Genomic DNA, 11,984 nt, shown 5'->3' on the forward strand with positions numbered 1-11,984 from the left:
TGCAGGACAGTCGATCGCCAGGAGCAGGGTTGGGCACCCCTGGTATATGTGTTTGGTTTTGGTTGAAGCTGAACAATGCAGGACAGTCGATCGCCAGGAGCAGGGTTGGGCACCCCTGGCACCAGAGGTCATCATCCACAACACAGACTCTCACACTAAACAGTACACCCTGGACTACATTTCCCAGGCTCCATTGCACCTATCACATTCACCTGAAAACTATCACACACAGCTGCCACCAATTACACACACACAGCACAATTATCAGACACGCTTTATAAGCATTGTCTTACCCCCATATACCTGTTTGCCAGTGTTTGACCCATGCCTGTTAAGACCACGTCTTTGTCTAATAAAAGCTCGCACATGGATCCGCACTTCTCATGACTCGTCAGCCCTGTGACAGTTTAATTACCTCCAACTCTTTCTGTTATAGCCTACTGAAAGTCCACGTTTTCCAAGCCATTGTTTCTCCCATATTCTCTTTTGTCGTGGTTTCTTTGTCGACAGGCACAAGTCAGGAGATTGTCAATGCCTAGGAGCACAGTGAAGTCTATTATTAAGAAGTGGAAGGTATTTGATACAACACTGACGCTCCCTGGATCAGGACGTTGCTCCAAACTGGATGAAAGAGCCAGGAGGAAACTGGTCAGAGAGGTGACCAAGACGCCTACAGCAACTCTGAAGCATCTGCAGGAATTTATGACAAAGACTGGTCATTGTGTGTATCTGACAACATCACATATTCTCCACAAATGTGGCTTGTATGAGAGGGCTGCAAGAAAAAAAAACCTCATATTGTGGGATTTTTCACAAATTCGTATTACAGAAGCAAATCTTAACTTGATTTAGGATTCTTATCTTATCTTACAAAATCTTATCTTATGTCTAGTTAGGAAATCTTAAACCACTCAAAGAGTTCGATAATCAACTGTCGGTCTGTTACCAAGCAACCAACTATATGCGCAAGCGGGTGCTGAGAAAAACATAAAATCAACAACGGCATACTTTTAAACCACTGGTAGAGTTAGATTTTTTTTTTTTTTTTGGTCAAAAACAGCACTTAAATGTTCGATTCAATTCAATATCTTGAGAATGTAATAGTTACTATTACACTATTACATGTCTTTAAGACTTGAGGACCAAACCATCTGTGACAGCAACACTGAGCAGAACGAAGGTGTCACGCGTTTTAAACCTTTTAAAAATCAACAAAATGATAAAATACATCCATCAAGAGCATGCTCACAGCTGTTAAACAACAACAGAGAACAAAACAATGCTGATGAAGTGGATATTCACGACTGAGAAAAAAGAACCTTAAAATAGCCTACTGTCGGTGCGAATGACCACTTATTCGTTACACAGCTTCATTTTCTCAAAGTTAGTCTCTCGATAAGTAGCCTTTTGTTTCAGTTATTTGTAGGCAAGAGGAAGAGAAAGAGCGTGTTTTTTTATTTGAGTCACGTATTGCATGTAAATGCCCTGTGTGTGAGAGAGACAGAACGTGCTGTCCACAGATCAGTGGTTTTTCAAACTGTTTGATGCCAAGGAGCTGCAAATATAATAAATCCCTTCAGGACTGGTTTTACAGAGGTGCTAAAGATGAATATGTAAGACTAACATTGGCTAAACAGATCTGGCAAACTACCCAGTGTGTATTTGTGTTTGCGCTCTAGAGAGCGTAAAAGATTTCCATTTACAACGTGTTTTACTGTGTTTAGAGTTGAATCTACTTCATCCAGCACTATCTGTTATATGTGTTCTTAAGTATCTCGATACTGTTTTTTTTTTTACTGACGGAGGAACACTTCATATGATTAATATGACTCAAAATAATGATTACTCCATAATTAGTGGCATGGCTTGTTCACTCGACAGAAATACGGGACACACATCATGACTGCTGAAATATTTGCAGAGCAGAAGACAGGTCAGGTCAGCCGAAGCGCTCATGATACGCACAGTGCATACAGCCGTACACCTGCAGGCGCCACTGATACTGTATAGGCTCTATGTAGGCCTATATACAGTTTTATAGGGTTATATTGTATGTCTGTCTAAATGTACCACTGTGGTCCTGTGAGGCACGATATTTGTACATCTGCACATATAGCGGAATGACAGAAAAGCTCACTTGAAGTTTTTTCCCTTCAAAAGTCTCTCCACCATCAAACTTCACTTCTCTTTGTCTTGTATGATTAATAAATGTTATGCCATTCTCGAAAATAGCTAATGTAATGTGTTTATTTATTTATTTATTTTTTACAGTTGCATTTCAAAAAGCTTTGAAGTTGGAACACCAGTCAGGTAACTATCTCAGCCGGGGGGTACTTTGGGTTCAGGCCAAATTCCAAGCTCGGAGCCCTATAAAATATATAAAAGATCATTTATTCATATATAATAAAAATAAATCTACCCTATATCATTTTGATTAAATACCGAGATACAGGCAAAATCAGATATTGCAAAAATACTGAAAGAAATATATGAAATATATAAATATAATAAAATTTAATTTTTATAAAACATAAAATACAAATATAATAAATGTAAATAAAATATAAAGGATTGTGAATAGAGTAAAAAATATATAGTAAAACAAAATATAAGTAAATATATATCAATTCTTTATGTTAACATTATATAAATATCCATTATTTCTTAAAATAATTTTTATCTTTTACTTTATTTTTTTACTTTTACTTTTACTTTATTATTTTCTCTAAGATCTGTAAGATCAGAGAATCCACAAAAGCCAAAGTTACTGAAATTTATGTTTAGATTTTACAAGTCTTTGCTTGTGAGTTTGACTTTTTACAATAGTATTAAGAAAAAAAAAACCACTTGAAGATCTTTTGAACTTAGGTACATATGTGGGGGTTGATTTTTTCTCTAAGAATATGAAAAAATGTAAGATCAGAGAAAAGAAAACAAAAAGCCAAAGTTACTTTGACCATTTATGTTTCAAGATTAAGTGCTAAGTCTGTGCTTGTGAGTTGTGGTATAGAAATCAGAAAACAGTAACAGTGTGCTACTTGCTTCATACAATAGTATGGGTGAAGAAAAAAAGTATACAGACTGTTACAATAGTATGGAAAAAAGAGAACATTTAGGTACATATGTGGGGGTGAAAGGCTTGATTTTTAATACCTGACAAAAGCCACTCATATATATGCTGGGAAACCTACAAGGAATATGAAAAACGTAACATGGTGTCAGAAGAACAATAAAAGAAAACAAAAAGCACAACTGAAAAGATGTCACTACTTTAACCACCATCGGCTTTTTCTCTTCAACTTGCCAGAGAATTGGAAGGTATGGCTTCAGAAATTCAAACTGCACCCCTCACTGCTAGCGGTGTGGTATAGAAATCAGAAACAGTGCAGTGTGCTACCTTGCTTCATACTGTGGGTGAAGAAGCCATTAAAGTATACATCACATTTGGAGAGAATTGTATATGGAATAAAAGATGTTCGTGCAAGACTGTTGCGTGAGGCATACCCCTTGTTGGAAAAAAAGCTATAGACATCTACACGGCCTATCAGATAATGTCAAATCAGATGAAAATGCTAGCGTGAAAAAGATAAAAGATATGCAGTGACAAAAACACAAAGCAAAAAAAAAAAAAGGTTTATGTATAAAGCTGCTCAGAGTAAAATTTTAGTCTTAAGTGTGTCAAAATTTTAAGAATAACATCATTTTACTCTTATTCATAGACTTAAGAATGAGTGTTTTGTGTGTGTCAAAATTTTAAGAATAACATCATTTTACTCTTATTCATAGACTTAAGAATGAGTGTGATTCATAAGTAATGGCAGCAAAGTGAAGTGAGGGCGCTTATGGTGACCAAACAGAAAGATATCGTTTGCTGGTGTGGACCACAATTCCGTTATCTTTATAGATTTATTTATCGTTCAATCTTGTGAACAAGCCTAATTTGTACTCTCCCACCAACAATTCCTGCCGGATTTGAGACTTGAACCCACAATCTTCAGGTTACAAGTCTACGTATTGCAGTTATATGATGATATGGAGTTGATAAAACGATACAAACTTCAACATAGTCAATTCTTTCTGTAACTGACCAAATCTGAAATTGAATTACTCCTTCCACTCTACAAATCAATGCTCAAGCTGCAGAAATAAAAGTAGTAATTAAATTTTTTTGGCTGAAAATTTTAAAAAATGCACCAATGCACCTTTGATGTGGGTCTTAAATATTGGTACTAACCCCACCAAACACAGTGGCCAAAATTGATGTGTGGAGTTTTTAAAAAAAAAAATTATTAAGGGTGAAGATGTCAAATTTCCTAGGCCGGCATCACTTTTGGCCACTACTATATCTCAGTTCTTTGACTTTCCAACTGACTGTCAAGCCATGCTGCAAAAACAAGCCACTTTCATGAGAATTGCGGGCTTTCCTGGAGTTGTTGGAGCCATTGATGGAACTCATGTTCACATCAGTGCTCCAACTGCAAACGTGGAGACATACCAATAGAAAACTATTTCAAAGCATCAGTAACAATTTGTGATAATTTTGCACAATGCAAAGCATTTTTTTAAATACATTTAAATATTAAAATATTTCAGTGTCTTAATTTAATTATTTTAGTAAAGTTACATTAAATGATTAGTGTTGTGCTGCTATGACTTCACATGAGCAGGCTCACTATTGGCTGATTCAGAGGTGGAGGGCAGCCATTTCGGGCTGACATCATTGTAGTTATTATTTTGCAACACTTAAATGTCAACACTGTCAACACTTAAGAATCATTTTTAGACTTTACTAAAAGTTGCTTTTAGCTTCTTTATAAAAGCCTCCTTCTCTTAGAAAAGTCCTATTTGTAACTAAGAAATTTTTGACACTTAAATTGCCCCTATTATGCCATTTTTAAGGTTCCTACTATTGTTTTGAGAGTCTCCTGCAATAGGATTACATGTATGCAAGGTCAAAAAAGGCTTTTGTTTTCTAAAAAAATGCATTTAATATCACCTCATTTTCTATCAATTCTCAAACGATTCGTTCGAAGCAGTTCAAAGATTCAGTCTCTCTAAACCCCTCCTTTCCGTGAACCTGCTCAGCTCTGATTGGTCAGATGGTGTGGTGGATCTTGCCATTCCTATGAAGAATCACTCTTAAAGTCTTGGGATTTTGATACCAGAACATTTGACTTTTTTTATTCTCAGAGAGATAAAGCAGTTTAGAGATGATCTGCAGAAGATCTATAGAGTCTGTGTCTGTATTCTCTCTTATACAGTGATTCCCGAAGGCATGCCAATGCATGTTCAATACATTTCATACATATGGTTCCGTTTATCAACTCTTTTAACTTTTTTTGGCTGTGTCGCCAGCTTGCTTTTAGGATGTAGAAATTATTTTAAGTGAAATGAGGAGGCCTAATCATATATTTTGTCTAATGTCAAAATAGGACATGCACCTTTACCATATACTGTATTTTTGTAATTTTGTAATTTTTGTCTAATGACTGATGTCAAATAGAGTGTGCAGCTCCACCGTATACTGTACCCCTGCACTGTCTGCACATTCCATTCTCATGCAGGCCTCTACACACAGGCAAATGCATGATTATAACAGTAGAATAATTTGATACATAAATGGCTAGATTCACACTGATTATACTTGATTAGTTCATATTTTGACCAATAAAAAACTTCCACATTGGCCTAGTCTGTTGTGATTGGTCTACGGCGTACAGCGGTGTTAGAAACAATATGCCTATTTCAATAGTTCTGTTTTTTGTAACTCTATAGGTCAAAAAAGAAGCCATATCTAAACATGATCCAGAAGCGCAGGTGTTTTCTCTGGGCCAAGGCTCATTTAAAATGGACTGTGGCAAAGTGGAAAACTGTTCTGTGGTTAGACAAATCAAAATTTGAAGTTCTTTTTGGAAAACTGGGACACCATGTCATCCGGACTAATGAGGACAAGGACAACCCAAGGTGTTATCAGCGCTCAGTTCAGAAGCCTGCATCTCTGATGGTATGGGGTTTCATGAGTGCTTGTGGCATGGGCAGCTTACACATCTGGAAAGGCACCATCAATGCTGAAAGGTATATCCACGTTCTAGAACAACATATGATCCCATCCAGACGTCGTCTCTTTCGGGGAAGACTTTGCATTTTCCAACATGACAATGCCAGACCACATACTGCATCAATTACAACATCATGGCTGCGTAGAAGAAGGATCCGGGTACTGAAATGGCCAGCCTGCAGTCCAGATCTTTCACCCAAAGAAAACATTTGCTGCATCATAAAGAGGAAGATGTGACAAAGAAGACCTAAGACAGTTGAGCAACTAGAAGCCTGTATTAGACAAGAATGGGACAACATTCTTATTCCTAAACTTGAGCAACTTGTCTCCTCAGTCCCCAGACGTTTGCAGACTGTTATAAAAAGAAGAGGGGATGTCACACAGTGGTAAACATGGCCTTGTCCCAACTTTTTTGAGATGTGTTGATGCCATGAAATTTAAAATCAAGTTTCCCTTAAAATTATACATTTTCTCAGTTTAAACATTTTATATGTCATTTATGTTGTATTCTGAATAAAATATTGAAATTTGAAACTTCCACATCATTGCATTCTGTTTTTATTCACAATTTGTACACTGTCCCAACTTTTTTGGAATCGTGTTTGTAAATCCAAAAGCAAGATGTGAAAAAAACTAGGGAGTTAAAATGGCAACTGCTAATGAGTGATCCGCTGTTATCTACTGGTTATAATGCTAATTTCATGTCATTTTCATTTTGAAAGTGTTAGTTTTCCGCCAGGAGATTTTTCATGTCATCTTTATGAATGAAAAGTGAATCTTTAAGTGAATTTTGATTTTTTTTAAAGTGAATCAGACTGGTGCAAAGTTATTTTCTCTGATGAAGCTCCCTTCTGACTGTTTTGGACATCTGGAAAATGTATTGTTTGTGGAAAAAAAGGTGAACGCTACCATGAGTCCTGTGTTGTGCCAACAGTGAAGTATCCTGAGGCCATCCATGTGTGGGGTTGCTTTTCAATCAAGAGATTGGGCTCTCTTATAATTCTGCCCAAAAACACTGCCATGAATAAACAATGGTATCAAAACTTCCTGCAAGTGTGACTTCTTCCAACAATCCATGAGTAATTTGGTAATGATCTGTGCATTTTCCAGCATGATGGAGCACCATGTCACAAAGCAAGAGTGATAAAGTGGCTCAAAGATCATTACATTTAAATTTTGGATCCGTGGCAGGTAACTCCCCAGATCTCAATCCCATAGAGAACCTGTGGTCAGTCCTCAAAAGCGAGTGGACAAGCAGAAGCCCACAAATTGTGATCAACTCCAAGAACTAATAAGGCAAGAATAGATAGCCATCAGTCAGGATTTGGCCCAGAAGCTAATATCCAGCATGTGAGTGAATTGCAGAGGTTATGAAGAACAAGGGTCAACACTGTAATGTTCATGATCCAGAGGAAGTGATCTTTAGCAGACATCTTGCTGGAAAACATGAAGACACATCATATCCCTTTAGCAGGGAAACACCAAGTAAGTGTTTTACCTTATCTATTTTACAACATCATATTGATTTATAGCGATATTTTATGTGTCATGCACTCTCAAAGTCCACGGAACGAGCCCTGTGTAAACAAAAGCCAGGACCAAACTACGAAAAAATATGCACAAACTGGAATGAAGCAGAGATCTGGGCCCATATTTATCAGGCTAAGAATCACTCTTACTCTCACAGTTATTTAAGACAGCTCGAGAGGTCTCTCAAGTGGTAAGGGGTTGCCAGTAGGGGCTGGGATGGCACTGAGGAAACAGAAATGTGAGCAAATCTTTCAGGAGAGGAAGATTGTTCTTGAAATATGAGCAGTTAATAAAACAGTTACATTTCCTCAGTGATTAAAACAGAAATGATAATAATATTTACATCACCAGTCTAGCACAAGTATTATATGCTCTTTAAAAAAAAACTCCTGTTATAATCAGTGAAGCTACCTATTATTTACACTGCACACGTTTGCGGCGCGTTACGGCTCCAACACGGCCACTGGAGCTGATCCCAGCTCACCAGCCGCACCAGCAAGTTTCTGAAGCCTAGATTTTTGACGGATAATAATAATAATAATCATCTTGCTGTTGTCAAAGAAATCAGCAACAGGCGATATCTCTGGCTATCGTCAATACACGATACTATCATCTACCGGCACAACCCTAAATCGAAGGTTGTGATGACATTTTGTTTCCTTACCTTAATGTTTTCTTGAAAACTCTTTATTGTCAAATGTGTGTTGAATGTAAAAGTCCTATTAGGAATTTCACCATTCAATGTGAATTTATCTGAGAATATCCATATAATGAAATCTATTCAGTGATTGGTCCATTTCGTATTTCTGTCCATTTTTGGCACAGCAAAGTGTCATGAATCAGCTCTAAGACTGACACTTAAGATTTAGTCCTACACTTCGCTTAAATTACGACTGAGATGCTTGATAACTAACTGTATAAGAACTGTATTACACTTAAGTCAATTCTAAGCAGCGTTCTTGAGAGTAATTCTCAGAGGCTTGATAAATACAGGCCCAGGGAGCTCCTCACTATCTGTGCTGAAGCTGTGATCTAGAGCCTCTACCCCTTTATATGTATCATAAATATTTTTAGACCTGGATACATTTGCTTTGATGTAACAACCATTACATCTGTTATGCTAAAAGTTTACTTTGACAAGCCAGAAATGGTTTTTAAAGTGAATGGGTGCCTTCCATTCCCCCCCATGTGTTTCTCCTTTTCACAGTCTGGCAGAAATGATGGGTGATTCCAAAATACATGGTCACATGACAGTAAAAGTGTACAGTTGCCAAGAAACAGGGGGTAGATGAACTTACCCACTGGCTCAACTTACCCCACTCTCCCCTACTTCCACTGAAGATGAGGGAGAGCCTATTCTTATCAAAACATATACAATATAGTCTGAAATTATTACAGAGTGTGCTGTCTTCTCTTTTAATTGTAATTTGTAACAACTGGATAATTAGTATTAACAAGCACCCACCCCCCAGTGCCTCTTTTTTGGTTTGGGCCACTGCCCCTCAAAATATCTGCCACAGGACACATTATCCGTGTATTTCCCTGAATCTCTGTGTGAAAGAGGCTATGCGGTGCAGAGGTGGAGGTCGCTTTTAACAGGGAAACACCATGTTTTACCTCATTTATAATAGCCTTTTGCAACATCATACTATCAAATCAAACCACTGTAAACTGTCCAAATCTATAATGGCAATATCAGCCATTGATTCTTGTGTCTCGTGACCAAATTTCATGATTGGAATTTTTTTTTCCATAATGTTAATATGCCACTATATCTGAGTGCTGAATTTGAAAATAACTATTTTCCTTAAAGGGATAGTTCACCTAAAAATGACAGGACTCCAAACATTGACAAAGATCTGTTCCATTTCAACGGTTCAGATTACTTACAGTCTATTGATTATTACTCTAAATTCCCAGAAATCAGCAAACTGTTCAAAAACCTGTTAAAGAAAGCTCAGAGTGGCAAAAGTGACCCTTGCATTGCTTTATTAGAATACCAAAACACACCACTGGAGGGTATTGAGTACTCATCGGTACAGTTACTAATGGGACTTTGGTTAACATCACCTTATTGTCACCCAAAAACAACATACAGTTCCAAGAGCGCCTGAAACAAAGACAGGGCAAGCAAAAGGCTTACTCTGACAGACAATTAAGGCTGCTTCCAGATGTTCACATGAGAAAGTGTGAGAGTTCAATGAGGAGATGGCTGGCAACCTGCAGTAATCATCAAAAAGCATGAACAACCATGATTCTTCATCATACAAACTCCAGATGGAACAACTTAAAGGAGGAACAGAAAACTGGACTGTCTCAAGACCGGAGGGAAAAGGTTCACAACAGCAACTGACAACACAGTCAATGACACTAATAATAACTCACAATCATTGACACTAAATCATCTACAATAGACAAAGACACACAACACTGAATTAGTCACATGGATACATTACAAGGTCAGGTAGGCAAGAAAATGAACACAATTCTGTACTGCACTAACCTGAGATTTGTTTTTGTTTTGAATCATTTGTGCAAACAAAACATATATATATATATATATATATATATATATATATATATATATATATATATATATATATATATATATATATAATTTAAAATGTAAAGTCAGATTCTTTTAGCAATATGCTGGAAAGGAGACTCTCTCTTGAATATGTCAGCTTATACTTGTCATATTGTACCCTCTGGTGGTTACGAACCAGACTGCATGATTAAGTGATCTGTAAAGACCTATAAAACATTTAAGAACGGTATTGACATATTTTGCACAAGATATCTTGTCCAGGAATTACAACTTATCAGTCAACATGTTTAAATTATTAGTTCCCTCATTTTATTTTGCTAATTGTGGCCACATTCAAGGGCCTCTGTTGGCCTTAAAATTATTTATTTATTTATTTTTTAATTTTTTTGCAAAAAAAAAAAAACGAAAAACAAGAATTCGGCTTAATTTTTAGTTTTACGTTCAGGGTTAGAAAAATTAATAAACAGCTTGACTATTCAATTTCTACACGTGAGCGGGAATTAAACTCTTCTTTCTGCGGATTGGTCAGACAAAAAAAAGCTCAAACCATGCTGTCATCAATTCTTCCGCAGTTCTGCGCGTTAGAATACTAGTCCTCTGCTGCTGCAGTTGTACAGCTTCTTAAACTGTTTTATTGCAACTACATTTAATCTTTTTCTCATCAAACAACCAGACAAATGAATGGCTCGACACAACCTGTTCTGTGGCAGAGCCTATGCCTTTCTTCTGTGTAGATATAAATCCTTTGCTTTGCATCAGCTGGGCATGTCAGGCTATAGCCTACCCTGGTCCCCCAGTAAGTTTGTTATATAGTTTGTTTTAAAATAAATATTTTAAACACTAATACAAAAAGGAAAGAATAATGCTTTGACTTTGGTATATACAGAGCTGGGTAGATTACTTTCAAAGTTCAAGTTTTAGGTGTTATGGTGTGTTTTGTTTTTGATTATTTTTTGTATTTTTGGTTTATCACATTGATTTAAACATCTTGTACCATACTGATGTAAAAATACAAATAACGAGAAAATATATTCCTTTCAATGTAATTACAACATGAAGTGCATTAAACATTGTATTATTTGGGGGGGGGGGGGGGGGCGAGGTAAATTAAATCATAAAAAATGGCATTTGACGCCATATGCCGATGTCAGTGAAACATGAACATGCAAATGTGATACTTAATTCTTAAAATATTTATTTTCAGATCTCAGGGGTACTTAAACGATCACTGATTATGATTTCCCTTTTTTAACTTTAGTGTGTAATGTTGCTGTTTGAGCATAAAAACATCTGCAAAGTTATGATGCACATACTCCACTCCTTTAAAGTAAATATGCTAAGTGAAAGATCTTCAGAGGACAAAGAGTTTGAGTAAGTGGGTAAGTGCGAGCAGGACATTAGTGTGTGTGTGTGTGTGTGTGTGTGTGTGTGTGTGTGTGTGTGTGTGTGTGTGTGTGTTTCGGAAAAAATAAGGTAGCCCTAATAAGCCTTTAGAACAACATCTGACTAGTTACCCTAGTTAAATCAAGCAGAAAGCACAGACTAGTATTGAAGTGCACAGGAAATATGCAGCAATCTAAACAGTTTATTTAATTAATAATGAGAATTAGTTGATGTTCACTTGGATTTGTTCCTCAAGAGGGGAAATAATTTTATAAGTTGTCCTTAATAGTCATATGGTAAAATGCATATTTTTATTTGTGTACATTCAGAATGACTACAAAATGTGTCCCTTTGAAAAATAAAGAAAACAACAGAATGCGCTGCTTTATGCCATAAACATGAACCAATACACAGCCAGTAGACTGCTTGACTCGCCTGTTTTTAAAAATCTACATTAAGGTTATT

This window comes from Cyprinus carpio, chromosome A22 (genome assembly GCF_018340385.1).
Source record: "Cyprinus carpio isolate SPL01 chromosome A22, ASM1834038v1, whole genome shotgun sequence".
Lineage (NCBI taxonomy): Eukaryota > Metazoa > Chordata > Actinopteri > Cypriniformes > Cyprinidae > Cyprinus > Cyprinus carpio.